Below are 18,828 nucleotides of genomic sequence, written 5' to 3'. Positions count from 1 at the left end.
GAACACAGAAAACACTGAAAACAGAGAACACAGAACACAGAGAACAGTGAACACACAGAACAGTGAACACAGAGAATACTGAACACAGAGAACAGTGAACACAGAGAACACAGGGAACACTGAAAACAGAGAACACTGAACACAGAGAACAGTGAACATAGAGAACAGTGAACAGAGAGAACAGCGAACAAAGAGAACAGTGAATACAAACAACACTGAACAAAGAGAACAGTGAACACAGAAAACAGTGAACACAGAAAAAATGTGATCACAGAGAACACCGAAAACAGAGAACAGTGAACTCAGAGAACACTGAACACAAAGTGAACACTGAGAACAGTGAACACAGAGAAAGTGAACACAAAGTGAACACTGAGAACAGTGAACACAGAGAACAGTGAACAAAGAGAACAGTGAATACAAACAACACTGAACAAAGAGAACAGTGAACACAGAAAACAGTGAACACAGAAAAAATGTGATCACAGAGAACACTGAAAACAGAGAACACTGAAAACAGAGAACACAGAACACAGAGAACAGTGAACACACAGAACAGTGAACACAGAGAATACTGAACACAGAGAACAGTGAACACAGAGAACACAGGGAACACTGAAAACAGAGAACACTGAACACAGAGAACAGTGAACACAAAGAACAGTGGACTCAGAGAACAGTGAATACAAACAACACTGAACAAAGAGAACAGTGAACACAGAAAACAGTGAACACAGAAAAAATGTGATCACAGAGAACACTGAAAACAGAGAACACTCAACACAGAGAACAGTGAACACAGAGAACAGTGAACTCAGAGAACACTGAACACAAAGTGAACACTGAGAACAGTGAATACAGAGAAAGTGAACACAAAGTGAACACTGAGAACAGTGAACACAGAGAACAGTGAACACAGCGTAAACACTGAGAACAGTGAACATAGAGAACACTGAAAACAGAGAACACTGAAAACAGAGAAGACTGAACAAAGAGAAGAGTGAACACAGAGAACAGTGAACACAGAGAACACTGAAAACAGAGAACACTGAAAACAGAGAACACTGAACACAGAGAACAGTGAACACAGAGAACAGTGAACTCAGAGAACACTGAACATAAAGTGAACACTGAGAACAGTGAACACAGAGAAAGTGAACACAAAGTGAACACAGAACAGTGAACACAGAGAACAGTGAATACAGAAAAGAGTGAACACAGAGAATAGTGAACACAGAGAACAGTGAACACAGAAAGCAGTGAACACAGAAAACACTGAAAACAGAGTGAACACAGAGTGATCACTGAGTACAGTGAACACAGAGAAAGTGAACACAAAGTGAACACTGAGAACAGTTAACACCGAGAACAGTGAACACAGAGAACACAGAACACTGAGTGAACAAAGAGAACGGCGAACACAGAGTCAACACTGATTACAGTGAACACAGAGAAAGTGAACACCGAGTGAACACAGAAAACAGTGAACACAGAGAACACTGAAAACAGACAACACTGAACACAGAGAACAGTGAACACAGAGAACAGTGAACACAGAGAACAGTGAACACAGAGAACAGTGAACACAGAACAGTGAACACAGAGACCAGTGAACTCAGAGAACACTGAACACAGAGTGAACACAAAGTGAACACTGAGTACAGTGAACACAGAGAAAGTGAACACAAAGTGAACACAGAGAACAGTGAACCCAGGGAACAGTGAAGACAGTGTAAACACTGAGAACAGTGAACACAGAGAACACTGAACACAGAGAACAGTGAACATAGAGAACTCTGAACACAGAGAACAGCGAACAAAGAGAACAGTGAACACAGAAAACAGTGAACACAGACAAAATGTGAACACACAGAACACTGAAAACAGAGAACACTGAACACAGAGAACACTGAACTCAGAGAACACTGAACACAGAGAACAGTGAACCCAGAGAACAGTGAAAACACAGTGAACAAAGAGAACGGTGAACACAGATTGAACACTGAGTACAGTGAACACAGAGAAAGTGAACATAGAGTGAACACTGAGAACAGACAACACTGAACACAGAGAACAGTGAACATGCAGAACAATGAACACGCAGTGAACACTGAGAAGAGAGAAAACAGAGATCAGTGAACACAGAGTAAACACTGAGAACAGTGAACAGACAACAGTGAACACAGACAACAGTGAACACAGACAACAGTGAACAAAGAGAACGGAGAACAACGGGAGCACTAAACTGAGAGAACAGTGAAAAGAGAGAACAGTGAACCATGAGAACAGTGAATACAGAGAATAGTGAACACAGAGAACAGTGAACTCAGAGAACACTGAACACAGATTGAACACAGAGTGATCACTGAGTACAGTGACCACAGAGAAAGTGAACACAAAGTGAACACTGAGAACAGTGAACACCGAGAACTGTGAACACAGAGTGAACAAAGAGAACGGTGAACCCAGAGTCAACACTGATTACAGTGAAGACAGAGAAAGTGAACACAGAGTGAACACAGAAAACAGTGAACACAGAGAACACTGAAAACAGACAACACTGAACATGGAGAACATTGAACACAGAGAACAGTGAACATAGAGAACTCTGAACACAGAGAACAGCGAACAAAGAGAACAGTGAACACAGAAAACAGTGAACACAGACAAAATGTGAACACACAGAACACTGAAAACAGAGAACACTGAACACAGAGAACACTGAACTCAGAGAACACTGAACACAGAGAACAGTGAACCCAGAGAACAGTGAAAACACAGTGAACAAAGAGAACGGTGAACACAGATTGAACACTGAGTACAGTGAACACAGAGAAAGTGAACATAGAGTGAACACTGAGAACAGACAACACTGAACACAGAGAACAGTGAACATGCAGAACAATGAACACGCAGTGAACACTGAGAAGAGAGAAAACAGAGATCAGTGAACACAGAGTAAACACTGAGAACAGTGAACACAGACAACAGTGAACACAGACAACAGTGAACACAGACAACAGTGAACAAAGAGAACGGAGAACAACGGGAGCACTAAACTGAGAGAACAGTGAAAAGAGAGAACAGTGAACCATGAGAACAGTGAATACAGAGAATAGTGAACACAGAGAACAGTGAACTCAGAGAACACTGAACACAAAGTGAACACTGAGAACAGTGAACACAGAGAAAGTGAACACAAAGTGAACACTGAGAACAGTGAACACAGAGAACAGTGAACACAGTGTAAACACTGAGAACAGTGAACACAGAGAACAGTGAACACAGTGTAAACACTGAGAACACTGAACACAGAGAAAAGTGAACACAGAGAACACTGAACACAGAGTGAAAAAATAGAACGGTGATCATAGAGTCAACATTGATTACAGTGAACACAGAGAATACTGAACATAGAGAACAGAGAACACAGGGAACACTGAAAACAGAGAACACTGAACACAGAGAACAGTGAACACAAAGAACAGTGGTATCAGAGAACTCTGAACACAGAGAACAGCGAACAAAGAGAACAGTGAACACAGACAACACTGAACAAAGAGAACAGTGAACACAGAAAACAGTGAACACAGACAAAATGTGAACACACAGAACACTGAAAACAGAGAACACTGAACACAGAGTGAACACAGAGTGATCACTGAGTACAGTGAACACAGAGAAAGTGAACACAAAGTGAACACTGAGAACAGTTAACACCGAGAACAGTGAACACAGAGAACACAGAACACTGAGTGAACAAAGAGAACGGCGAACACAGAGTCAACACTGATTACAGTGAACACAGAGAAAGTGAACACCGAGTGAACACAGAAAACAGTGAACACAGAGAACACTGAAAACAGACAACACTGAACACAGAGAACAGTGAACACAGAGAACAGTGAACACAGAGAACAGTGAACACAGAGAACAGTGAACACAGAACAGTGAACACAGAGACCAGTGAACTCAGAGAACACTGAACACAGAGTGAACACAAAGTGAACACTGAGTACAGTGAACACAGAGAAAGTGAACACAAAGTGAACACAGAGAACAGTGAACCCAGGGAACAGTGAAGACAGTGTAAACACTGAGAACAGTGAACACAGAGAACACTGAACACAGAGAACAGTGAACATAGAGAACTCTGAACACAGAGAACAGCGAACAAAGAGAACAGTGAACACAGAAAACAGTGAACACAGACAAAATGTGAACACACAGAACACTGAAAACAGAGAACACTGAACACAGAGAACACTGAACTCAGAGAACACTGAACACAGAGAACAGTGAACCCAGAGAACAGTGAAAACACAGTGAACAAAGAGAACGGTGAACACAGATTGAACACTGAGTACAGTGAACACAGAGAAAGTGAACATAGAGTGAACACTGAGAACAGACAACACTGAACACAGAGAACAGTGAACATGCAGAACAATGAACACGCAGTGAACACTGAGAAGAGAGAAAACAGAGATCAGTGAACACAGAGTAAACACTGAGAACAGTGAACACAGACAACAGTGAACACAGACAACAGTGAACACAGACAACAGTGAACAAAGAGAACGGAGAACAACGGGAGCACTAAACTGAGAGAACAGTGAAAAGAGAGAACAGTGAACCATGAGAACAGTGAATACAGAGAATAGTGAACACAGAGAACAGTGAACTCAGAGAACACTGAACACAGATTGAACACAGAGTGATCACTGAGTACAGTGACCACAGAGAAAGTGAACACAAAGTGAACACTGAGAACAGTGAACACCGAGAACTGTGAACACAGAGTGAACAAAGAGAACGGTGAACCCAGAGTCAACACTGATTACAGTGAAGACAGAGAAAGTGAACAGAGAGTGAACACAGAAAACAGTGAACACAGAGAACACTAAAAACAGACAACACTGAACACAGAGAACATTGAACACAGAGAACAGTGAACACAGATAACAGTGAACACAGAGAACACGGAAAATAGAGAACACTGAACACAGAGAAAAGTGAACATAGAGAACAGTGAACTCAGAGAACACTGAACACAGAGTGAACACAAAGTGAACGCTGAGTACAGTGAACACAGAGAAAGTGAACAAAAAGTGAACACAGAGAACAGTGAACCCAGGGAACAGTGAACACAGAAAACAGTAAACACAGAGAACACTTAATACAGAGAACACTGAACACAGAGAACAGTGAACACAGAGAAAGTGAACACAAAGTGAACACGGAGAACAGTGAACACAGAGAACAGTGAACACAGAAATCGGTAAACACTGAGAACAGTGAACACAGAGAACAGTGAACACAGAGAACAGTGAACACAGAAATCAGTGAACACAGAGAATACAGAAAACAGATAACATTGAACACAGAGAACAGTGAACACAGAGAACACTGAACACAGAGTGAAAAAATAGAACGGTGAACACAGAGTCAACATTGATTACAGTGAACACAGAGAATACTGAACACAGAGAACAGAGAACACAGGGAACACGGAAAACAGAGAACACTGAACACAGAGAACAGTGAACACAAAGAACAGTGGTATCAGAGAACTCTGAACACAGAGAACAGCGCACACTGAGAACAGTGAACACAGAGAACAGTGAACACAGACAACAGTGAACACAGACAACAGTGAACAAAGAGAACGGAGAACAACGGGAGCACTAAACTGAGAGAACAGTGAAAAGAGAGAACAGTGAACCATGAGAACAGTGAATACAGAGAATAGTGAACACAGAGAACAGTGAACTCAGAGAACACTGATCACAGATTGAACACAGAGTGATCACTGAGTACAGTGACCACAGAGAAAGTGAACACAAAGTGAACACTGAGAACAGTGAACACCGAGAACTGTGAACACAGAGTGAACAAAGAGAACGGTGAACACAGAGTCAACACTGATTACAGTGAAGACAGAGAAAGTGAACACAGAGTGATCACAGAAAACAGTGAACACAGAGAACACTGAAAACAGACAACACTGAACACAGAGAACAGTGAACACAGATAACAGTGAACACAGAGAACACTGAACACAAAGTGAACACTGAGAACAGTGAACACAGAGAAAGTGAACACAAAGTGAACACAGAACAGTGAACACAGAGAACAGTGAATACAGAAAAGAGTGAACACAGAGAATAGTGAACACAGAGAACAGTGAACACAGAAAGCAGTGAACACAGAAAACACTGAAAACAGAGTGAACACAGAGTGATCACTGAGTACAGTGAACACAGAGAAAGTGAACACAAAGTGAACACTGAGAACAGTTAACACCGAGAACAGTGAACACAGAGAACACAGAACACTGAGTGAACAAAGAGAACGGCGAACACAGAGTCAACACTGATTACAGTGAACACAGAGAAAGTGAACACCGAGTGAACACAGAAAACAGTGAACACAGAGAACACTGAAAACAGACAACACTGAACACAGAGAACAGTGAACACAGAGAACAGTGAACACAGAGAACAGTGAACACAGAACAGTGAACACAGAGACCAGTGAACTCAGAGAACACTGAACACAGAGTGAACACAAAGTGAACACTGAGTACAGTGAACACAGAGAAAGTGAACACAAAGTGAACACAGAGAACAGTGAACCCAGGGAACAGTGAAGACAGTGTAAACACTGAGAACAGTGAACACAGAGAACACTGAACACAGAGAACAGTGAACATAGAGAACTCTGAACACAGAGAACAGCGAACAAAGAGAACAGTGAACACAGAAAACAGTGAACACAGACAAAATGTGAACACACAGAACACTGAAAACAGAGAACACTGAACACAGAGAACACTGAACTCAGAGAACACTGAACACAGAGAACAGTGAACCCAGAGAACAGTGAAAACACAGTGAACAAAGAGAACGGTGAACACAGATTGAACACTGAGTACAGTGAACACAGAGAAAGTGAACATAGAGTGAACACTGAGAACAGACAACACTGAACACAGAGAACAGTGAACATGCAGAACAATGAACACGCAGTGAACACTGAGAAGAGAGAAAACAGAGATCAGTGAACACAGAGTAAACACTGAGAACAGTGAACAGACAACAGTGAACACAGACAACAGTGAACACAGACAACAGTGAACAAAGAGAACGGAGAACAACGGGAGCACTAAACTGAGAGAACAGTGAAAAGAGAGAACAGTGAACCATGAGAACAGTGAATACAGAGAATAGTGAACACAGAGAACAGTGAACTCAGAGAACACTGAACACAGATTGAACACAGAGTGATCACTGAGTACAGTGACCACAGAGAAAGTGAACACAAAGTGAACACTGAGAACAGTGAACACCGAGAACTGTGAACACAGAGTGAACAAAGAGAACGGTGAACCCAGAGTCAACACTGATTACAGTGAAGACAGAGAAAGTGAACACAGAGTGAACACAGAAAACAGTGAACACAGAGAACACTGAAAACAGACAACACTGAACATGGAGAACATTGAACACAGAGAACAGTGAACATAGAGAACTCTGAACACAGAGAACAGCGAACAAAGAGAACAGTGAACACAGAAAACAGTGAACACAGACAAAATGTGAACACACAGAACACTGAAAACAGAGAACACTGAACACAGAGAACACTGAACTCAGAGAACACTGAACACAGAGAACAGTGAACCCAGAGAACAGTGAAAACACAGTGAACAAAGAGAACGGTGAACACAGATTGAACACTGAGTACAGTGAACACAGAGAAAGTGAACATAGAGTGAACACTGAGAACAGACAACACTGAACACAGAGAACAGTGAACACGCAGAACAATGAACACGCAGTGAACACTGAGAAGAGAGAAAACAGAGATCAGTGAACACAGAGTAAACACTGAGAGCAGTGAACACCGAGAACTGTGAACACAGAGTGAACAAAGAGAACGGTGAACCCAGAGTCAACACTGATTACAGTGAAGACAGAGAAAGTGAACAGAGAGTGAACACAGAAAACAGTGAACACAGAGAACACTAAAAACAGACAACACTGAACACAGAGAACATTGAACACAGAGAACAGTGAACACAGATAACAGTGAACACAGAGAACACGGAAAATAGAGAACACTGAACACAGAGAAAAGTGAACATAGAGAACAGTGAACTCAGAGAACACTGAACACAGAGTGAACACAAAGTGAACGCTGAGTACAGTGAACACAGAGAAAGTGAACAAAAAGTGAACACAGAGAACAGTGAACCCAGGGAACAGTGAACACAGAAAACAGTAAACACAGAGAACACTTAATACAGAGAACACTGAACACAGAGAACAGTGAACACAGAGAAAGTGAACACAAAGTGAACACGGAGAACAGTGAACACAGAGAACAGTGAACACAGAAATCGGTAAACACTGAGAACAGTGAACACAGAGAACAGTGAACACAGAGAACAGTGAACACAGAAATCAGTGAACACAGAGAATACAGAAAACAGATAACACTGAACACAGAGAACAGTGAACACAGAGAACACTGAACACAGAGTGAAAAAATAGAACGGTGAACACAGAGTCAACATTGATTACAGTGAACACAGAGAATACTGAACACAGAGAACAGAGAACACAGGGAACACGGAAAACAGAGAACACTGAACACAGAGAACAGTGAACACAAAGAACAGTGGTATCAGAGAACTCTGAACACAGAGAACAGCGCACACTGAGAACAGTGAACACAGAGAACAGTGAACACAGACAACAGTGAACACAGACAACAGTGAACAAAGAGAACGGAGAACAACGGGAGCACTAAACTGAGAGAACAGTGAAAAGAGAGAACAGTGAACCATGAGAACAGTGAATACAGAGAATAGTGAACACAGAGAACAGTGAACTCAGAGAACACTGATCACAGATTGAACACAGAGTGATCACTGAGTACAGTGACCACAGAGAAAGTGAACACAAAGTGAACACTGAGAACAGTGAACACCGAGAACTGTGAACACAGAGTGAACAAAGAGAACGGTGAACACAGAGTCAACACTGATTACAGTGAAGACAGAGAAAGTGAACACAGAGTGATCACAGAAAACAGTGAACACAGAGAACACTGAAAACAGACAACACTGAACACAGAGAACAGTGAACACAGATAACAGTGAACACAGAGAACACTGAAAATAGAGAACACTGAACACAGAGAAAAGTGAACGTAGAGAACAGTGAACTCAGAGAACACTGAACACAGAGTGAACACAAAGTGAACACTGAGTACAGTGAACACAGAGAAAGTGAACACAAAGTGAACACTGAGAACAGTGAACCCAGGGAACAGTGAACACAGTGTAAACACTGAGAACAGTGAACACAGAGAAGAGTGAACACAGAGAACAGTGAACACAGAAATCGGTTGAACACAGAGAATAGTGAACACAGAGAACAGTGAACACAGAAAACAGTGAACTCAGAGAACACTGAACACAGAGTGAACACAAAGTGAACACTGAGTACAGTGAACACAGAGAAAGTGAACACAAAGTGAACACAGAGAACAGTGAACCCAGGGAACAGTGAACACAGAAAACAGTAAACACAGAGAACACTTAATACAGAGAACACTGAACACAGAGAACAGTGAATACAGAGAACAGTGAACTCAGAGAACACTGAACACAGAAAAGAGTGAACACAAAGTGAACACAGAGTGAACACTGAGAAGAGAGAAAACAGAGATCAGTGAACACAGAGTAAACACTGAGAACAGCGAACACAGAGAACAGTGAATACAGACAACAGTGAACACAGACAACAGTGAACAAAGAGAACGGAGAACAGCGGGAGCACTAAACTGAGAGAACAGCGAAAAGAGAGAACAGTGAACCATGAGAACAGTGAATACAGAGAATAGTGAACACAGAGAACAGTGAACACAAAAAACAGTGAACACAGAGAACACTGAAAACAGAGAACACTGAACACAGACAATAGTGAACAAGAGAACAGTGAACACAGAAAACAGTGAACACTGAGAACAGTGACCAGAGAACACTGAAAACAGAGTAAAAAAAGGACGGTGAACACAGAGTGAACTCTGAGTACAGTGAACACAGAGAAAGTGAACAGAGAGTGAACACTGAGACCAGTGAGCACAGAGAACACTGTACGCAGAGTAAACACAGAGAACAGTGAACACAGAGAACAGTGAATACAGAAAACAGTGAACACAGAGAATAGTGAACACAGCGAACAGTGAACACAGAAAGCAGTGAACACAGAAAACACTGAAAACAGAGAACACAGAACATTGAGAACAGTGAACACACAGAACAGTGAACACAGAGAATACTGAACACAGAGAACAGTGAACACAGAGAACGGAGAACACAGGGAGCACTGAACAATGAGAACAGTGAATACAGAGAATAGTGAACACAGAGAACAGTGAACACAAAACACAATGAACTCAGAGAACCCTGAAAACAGAGAACACTGCACACGGACAACAGTGAACACAGAAAACAGTAAACACAGAGAATAGTGAACCAGAGAACAGTGAACACAGAAAACAGTGAACACTGAGAACAGTGAACCAGAGAACAGTGAAAACAGAGAACAGTGAACACAGGGAACACTGAACACAGAGTAAAAAAAGGACGGTGAACACAGAGTGAACACTGAGTACAGTGAACACAGAGAAAGTGAACACAGGAAACAGTGAACACAGAGAACACTGAAAACAGAGAACACTGAACACAGAGAACAGTGAACACAGAGAACATCGAACACAGAGAACAGTGAAAACAGACAACACTGAACAAAGAGAAGAGTGAACACAGAGAAGAGTGAACAGAGAGAACAGTGAACACAGAGAAGAGTGAACAAAGAGTACAGTGAACACAGAAAACAGTGAACACAGAGAACACTGAAAACAGAGAACACTGAACACAGAGAACACTGAACACAGAGAACAGTGAACACAGAGAACAGTGAACTCAGAGAACACTGAACACAAAGTGAACACTGAGAACAGTGAACACAGAGAAAGTGAACACAAAGTGAACACTGAGAACAGTGAACACAGAGAACAGTGAATACAGAAAAGAGTGAACGCAGAGAATAGTGAACACAGAGAACAGTGAACACAGAAAGCAGTGAACACAGAAAACACTGAAAGCAGAGAACACAGAACACAGAGAACAGTGAACACACAGAAGAGTGAACACAGAGAATACTGAACACAGAGAACAGTGAACACAGAGAACACAGGGAACACTGAAAACAGAGAACACTGAACACAGAGAACAGTGAACACAAAGAACAGTGGACTCAGAGAACAGTGAACACAGAAAACAGCGAACAAAGAGAACAGTGAATACAAACAACACTGAACAAAGAGAACAGTGAACACAGAAAACAGTGAACACAGAAAAAATGTGATCACAGAGAACACTGAAAACAGAGAACACTCAACACAGAGAACAGTGAACACAGAGAACAGTGAACTCAGAGAACACTGAACACAAAGTGAACACTGAGAAGAGTGAATACAGAGAAAGTGAACACAAAGTGAACACTGAGAACAGTGAACACAGAGAACAGTGAGCACAGCGTAAACACTGAGAACAGTGAACATAGAGAACAGTGAACACAGAAATCAGTGAACACAGAGAATACAGAAAACAGATAACACAGAACACAGAGAACAGTGAACACAGAGAACACTGAACACAGAGTGAAAAAATAGAACGGTGATCATAGAGTCAACATTGATTACAGTGAACACAGAGAATACAGGACACAGAGAACAGAGAACACAGGGAACACTGAAAACAGAGAACACTGAACACAGAGAACAGTGAACACAAAGAACAGTGGTATCAGAGAACTCTGAACACAGAGAACAGCGAACAAAGAGAACAGTGAACACAGACAACACTGAACAAAGAGAACAGTGAACACAGAAAACAGTGAACACAGACAAAATGTGAACACACAGAACACTGAAAACAGAGAACACTGAACACAGAGAACAGTGAACTCAGAGAATAGTGAACACAGAGAACAGTGAACACGCAGAACAGTGAACACAGAGAACAGTGAACACAGACAACAGTAACACAGAGAACAGTGAACACTGGGAACAGTGAACACAGGAAACAGTGAACACAGACAACAGTGAAAAGAGAGAACAGTGAACACAGAGAACAGTGAACACAGAGAACACTGAAAATAGAGAACACTGAACTCAGAGAAAAGTGAACATAGAGAACAGTGAACTCAGAGAACACTGAACACAGAGTGAACACAAAGTGAACACTGAGTACAGTGAACACAGAGAAAGTGAACACAAAGTGAACACTGAGAACAGTGAACCCAGGGAACAGTGAACACAGTGTAAACACTGAGAACAGTGAAAACAGAGAAGAGTGAACACAGAGAACAGTGAACACAGAAATCGGTTGAACACAGAGAATAGTGAACACAGAGAACAGTGAACACAGAAAACAGTGAACTCAGAGAACACTGAACACAGAGTGAACACAAAGTGAACACTGAGAACAGTGAACCCAGGGAACAGTGAACACAGTGTAAACACTGAGAACAGTGAACACAGAGAAGAGTGAACACAGAGAACAGTGAACACAGAAATCGGTTGAACACAGAGAATAGTGAACACAGATAACAGTGAACACAGGAAACAGCGAACTCAGAGAACACTGAACACAGAGTGAACACAAAGTGAACACTGAGTACAGTGAACACAGAGAAAGTGAACACAAAGTGAACACAGAGAACAGTGAACCCAGGGAACAGTGAACACAGAAAACAGTAAACACAGAGAACACTTAATACAGAGAACACTGAACACAGAGAACAGTGAATACAGAGAACAGTGAACTCAGAGAACACTGAACACAGAAAAGAGTGAACACAAATTGAACACAGAGTGAACACTGAGTACAGGGAACACAGAAAAAGTGTACACACAGTGAACACTGAGAAGAGAGAAAACAGAGATCAGTGAACACAGAGTAAACACTGAGAACAGTGAACACAGAGAACAGTGAACACAGACAACAGTGAACAAAGAGAACGGAGAACAACGGGAGCACTAAACTGAGAGAACAGTGAAAAGAGAGAACAGTGAACCATGAGAACAGTGAATACAGAGAATAGTGAACACAGAGAACAGTGAACACAAAAAACAGTGAACACAGAGAACACTGAAAACAGAGAACACTGAACACAGACAATAGTGAACAAGAGAACAGTGAACACAGAAAACAGTGAACACTGAGAACAGTGACCAGAGAACACTGAAAACAGAGTAAAAAAAGGACGGTGAACACAGAGTGAACACTGAGTACAGTGAACACAGAGAAAGTGAACAGAGAGTGAACACTGAGACCAGTGAACACAGAGAACACTGTACGCAGAGTAAACACTGAGAACAGTGAACACAGAGAACAGTGGACACAGAGAACAGTGAATACAGAAAACAGTGAACACAGAGAATAGTGAACACAGCGAACAGTGAACACAGAAAGCAGTGAACACAGAAAACACTGAAAACAGAGAAGACAGAACATAGAGAACAGTGAACACACAGAACAGTGAACACAGAGAATACTGAACACAGAGAACAGTGAACACAGAGAACGGAGAACACAGGGAGCACTGAACAATGAGAACAGTGAATACAGAGAATAGTGAACACAGAGAACAGTGAACACAAAAAACAATGAACTCAGAGAACCCTGAAAACAGAGAACACTGCACACGGAGAACAGTGAACACAGAAAACAGTAAACACAGAGAATAGTGAACCAGAGAACAGTGAACACAGAAAACAGTGAACACTGAGAACAGTGAACCAGAGAACAGTGAAAACAGAGAACAGTAAACACAGGGAACACTGAACACAGAGTAAAAAAAGGACGGTGAAAACAGAGTGAACACTGAGTACAGTGAACACAGAGAAAGTGAACACAGGAAACAGTGAACACAGAGAACACTGAAAACAGAGAACACTGAACACAGAGAACAGTGAACACAGAGAACATCGAATACAGAGAACAGTGAACACAGAGTGAACACAAAGTGAACACTGAGTACAGTGAACACAGAGAAAGTGAACACAGGAAACAGAGAACACAGGGAACACTGAAAACAGAGAACACTGAACACAGAGAACAGTGAACACAAAGAACAGTGGTATCAGAGAACTCTGAACACAGAGAACAGCGAACAAAGAGAACAGTGAACACAGACAACACTGAACAAAGAGAACAGTGAACACAGAAAACAGTGAACACAGACAAAATGTGAACACACAGAACACTGAAAACAGAGAACACTGAACACAGAGAACAGTGAACACAGGGAACACTGAACACAGAGTAAAAAAAGGACGGTGAACACAGAGTGAACACTGAGTACAGTGAACACAGAGAAAGTGAACACAGGAAACAGTGAACACAGAGAACACTGAAAACAGAGAACACTGAACACAGAGAACAGTGAACACAGAGAACATCGAACACAGAGAACAGTGAACACAGAGTGAACACAAAGTGAACACTGAGTACAGTGAACACAGAGAAAGTGAACACAGGAAACAGAGAACACAGGGAACACTGAAAACAGAGAACACTGAACACAGAGAACAGTGAACACAAAGAACAGTGGTATCAGAGAACTCTGAACACAGAGAACAGCGAACAAAGAGAACAGTGAACACAGACAACACTGAACAAAGAGAACAGTGAAGACAGAAAAGTGAACACAGACAAAATGTGAACACACAGAACACTGAAAACAGAGAACACTGAACACAGAGAACACTGAACTCAGAGAACACTGAACACAGAGAACAGTGAACCCAGAGAACAGTGAAAACACAGTGAACAAAGAGAACCGTGAACACAGATTGAACACTGAGTACAGTGAACACAGAGAAAGTGAACATAGAGTGAACACTGAGAACAGAGAACACAGACAACACTGAACACAGAGAACAGTGAACATGCAGAACAATGAACACGCAGTGAACACTGAGAAGAGAGAAAACAGAGATCAGTGAACACAGAGTAAACACTGAGAACAGTGAACACAGAGAACAGTGAACACAGACAACAGTGAACACAGACAACAGTGAACAAAGAGAACGGAGAACAACGGGAGCACTAAACTGAGAGAACAGTGAAAAGAGAGAACAGTGAACCATGAGAACAGTGAATACAGAGAATAGTGAACACAGAGAACAGTGAACTCAGAGAACACTGAACACAGATTGAACACAGAGTGATCACTGAGTACAGTGACCACAGAGAAAGTGAACACAAAGTGAACACTGAGAACAGTGAACACCGAGAACTGTGAACACAGAGTGAACAAAGAGAACGGTGAACACAGAGTCAACACTGATTACAGTGAAGACAGAGAAAGTGAACACAGAGTGATCACAGAAAACAGTGAACACAGAGAACACTGAAAACAGACAACACTGAACACAGAGAACATTGAACACAGAGAACAGTGAACACAGATAACAGTGAACACAGAGAACACTGAAAATAGAGAACACTGAACACAGAGAAAAGTGAACGTAGAGAACAGTGAACTCAGAGAACACTGAACACAGAGTGAACACAAAGTGAACACTGAGTACAGTGAACACAGAGAAAGTGAACACAAAGTGAACACTGAGAACAGTGAACCCAGGGAACAGTGAACACAGTGTAAACACTGAGAACAGTGAACACAGAGAAGAGTGAACACAGAGAACAGTGAACACAGAAAACAGTGAACTCAGAGAACACTGAACACAGAGTGAACACAAAGTGAACACTGAGTACAGTGAACACAGAGAAAGTGAACACAAAGTGAACACAGAGAACAGTGAACCCAGGGAACAGTGAACACAGAAAACAGTAAACACAGAGAACACTTAATACAGAGAACACTGAACACAGAGAACAGTGAATACAGAGAACAGTGAACTCAGAGAATACTGAACACAGAAAAGAGTGAACACAAAGTGAACACAGAGTGAACACTGAGAAGAGAGAAAACAGAGATCAGTGAACACAGAGTACACACTGAGAACAGTGAACACAGAGAACAGTGAATACAGACAACAGTGAACACAGACAACAGTGAACAAAGAGAACGGAGAACAACGGGAGCACTAAACTGAGAGAACAGCGAAAAGAGAGAACAGTGAACCATGAGAAAAGTGAATACAGAGAATAGTGAACACAGAGAACATTGAACACAAAAAACAGTGAACACAGAGAACACTGAAAACAGAGAACACTGAACACAGACAATAGTGAACAAGAGAACAGTGAACACAGAAAACAGTGAACACTGAGAACAGTGACCAGAGAACACTGAAAACAGAGTAAAAAAAGGACGGTGATCACAGAGTGAACTCTGAGTACAGTGAACACAGAGAAAGTGAACAGAGAGTGAACACTGAGACCAGTGAGCACAGAGAACACTGTACGCAGAGTAAACACAGAGAACAGTGAACACAGAGAATAGTGAACACAGCGAACAGTGAACACAGAAAGCAGTGAACACAGAAAACACTGAAAACAGAGAACACAGAACATAGAGAACAGTGAACACACAGAACAGTGAACACAGAGAATACTGAACACAGAGAACAGTGAACACAGAGAACGGAGAAGACAGGGAGCACTGAACAATGAGAACAGTGAATACAGAGAATAGTGAACACAGAGAACAGTGAACACAAAACACAATGAACTCAGAGAACCCTGAAAACAGAGAACACTGCACACGGAGAACAGTGAACACAGAAAACAGTAAACACAGAGAATAGTGAACCAGAGAACAGTGAACACAGAAAACAGTGAACACTGAGAACAGTGAACACAGAGTAAAAAAAGGACGGTGAACACAGAGTGAACACTGAGTACAGTGAACACAGAGAAAGTGAACACAGGAAACAGTGAACACAGAGAACACTGAAAACAGAGAACACTGAACACAGAGAACAGTGAACACAGAGAACATCGAACACAGAGAACAGTGAAAACAGACAACACTGAACAAAGAGAAGAGTGAACACAGAGAAGAGTGAACAGAGAGAAGAGTGAACACAGAGAAGAGTGAACAAAGAGAACAGTGAACACAGAAAACAGTGAACACAGAGAACACTGAAAACAGAGAACACTGAAAACAGAGAACACTGAACACAGAGAACAGTGAACACAGAGAACAGTGAACTCAGAGAACACTGAACACAAAGTGAACACTGAGAACAGTGAACATAGAGAAAGTGAACACAAAGTGAACACTGAGAACAGTGAACACAGAGAACAGTGAATACAGAAAAGAGTGAACACAGAGAATAGTGAACACAGAGAACAGTGAAGACAGAGAACACAGGGAACACTGAAAACAGAGAACACTGAACACAGAGAACAGTGAACATAGAGAACAGTGGACTCAGAGAACAGTGAACACAGAGAAGAGCGAACAAAGAGAACAGTGAATACAAACAACACTGAACAAAGAGAACAGTGAACACAGAAAACAGTGAACACAGAAAGCAGTGAACACAGAAAACACTGAAAACAGAGAACACAGAACACAGAGAACAGTGAACACACAGAACAGTGAACACAGAGAATACTGAACACAGAGAACAGTGAACACAGAGAACACAGGGAACACTGAAAACAGAGAACACTGAACACAGAGAACAGTGAACACAAAGAACAGTGGACTCAGAGAACAGTGAACACAGAGAACAGCGAACAAAGAGAACAGTGAATACAAACAACACTGAACAAAGAGAACAGTGAACACAGAAAACAGAGAACACAGAAAAAAATGTGATCACAGAGAACACTGAAAACAGAGAACACTCAACACAGAGAACAGTGAACACAGAGAACAGTGAACTCAGAGAACACTGAACACAAAGTGAACACTGAGAACAGTGAATACAGAGAAAGTGAACACAAAGTGAACACTGAGAACAGTGAACACAGAGAACAGTGAACACAGTGTAAACACTGAGAACAGTGAACATAGAGAACAGTGAACACAGAAATCAGTGAACACAGAGAATACAGAAAACAGATAACACAGAACACAGAGAACAGTGAACACAGAGAACACTGATCACAGAGTGAAAAAATAGAACGGTGATCATAGAGTCAACATTGATTACAGTGAACACAGAGAATACAGGACACAGAGAACAGAGAACACAGGGAACACTGAAAACAGAGAACACTGAACACAGAGAACAGTGAACACAAAGAACAGTGGTATCAGAGAACTCTGAACACAGAGAACAGCGAACAAAGAGAACAGTGAACACAGACAACACTGAACAAAGAGAACAGTGAACACAGAAAACAGTGAACACAGACAAAATGTGAACACACAGAACACTGAAAACAGAGAACACTGAACACAGAGAACAGTGAACTCAGAGAATAGTGAACACAGAGAACAGTGAACACGCAGAACAGTGAACACAGACAACAGTAACACAGAGAACAGTGAACACTGGGAACAGTGAACACAGGAAACAGTGAACACAGACAACAGTGAAAAGAGAGAACAGTGAACACAGAGAACACTGAAAACAGATAACACTCAATACAGAGAACAGTGAACACAGAGAACAGTGAACTCAGAGAACAGTGAACACAGATTGAACACAGAGTGATCACTGAGTACAGTGAACACAGAGAACAGTGAACAGAGAGAACAGTGAACACAGAGAAGAGTGAACAAAGAGAACAGTGAACACAGAAAACAGTGAACACAG

This window comes from Chiloscyllium plagiosum, unplaced genomic scaffold (genome assembly GCF_037043375.1).
Source record: "Chiloscyllium plagiosum isolate Xiang-an unplaced genomic scaffold, Cpla_swu_hap1 HiC_scaffold_31, whole genome shotgun sequence".
Lineage (NCBI taxonomy): Eukaryota > Metazoa > Chordata > Chondrichthyes > Orectolobiformes > Hemiscylliidae > Chiloscyllium > Chiloscyllium plagiosum.
This window is presented reverse-complemented; position numbering follows the sequence as displayed.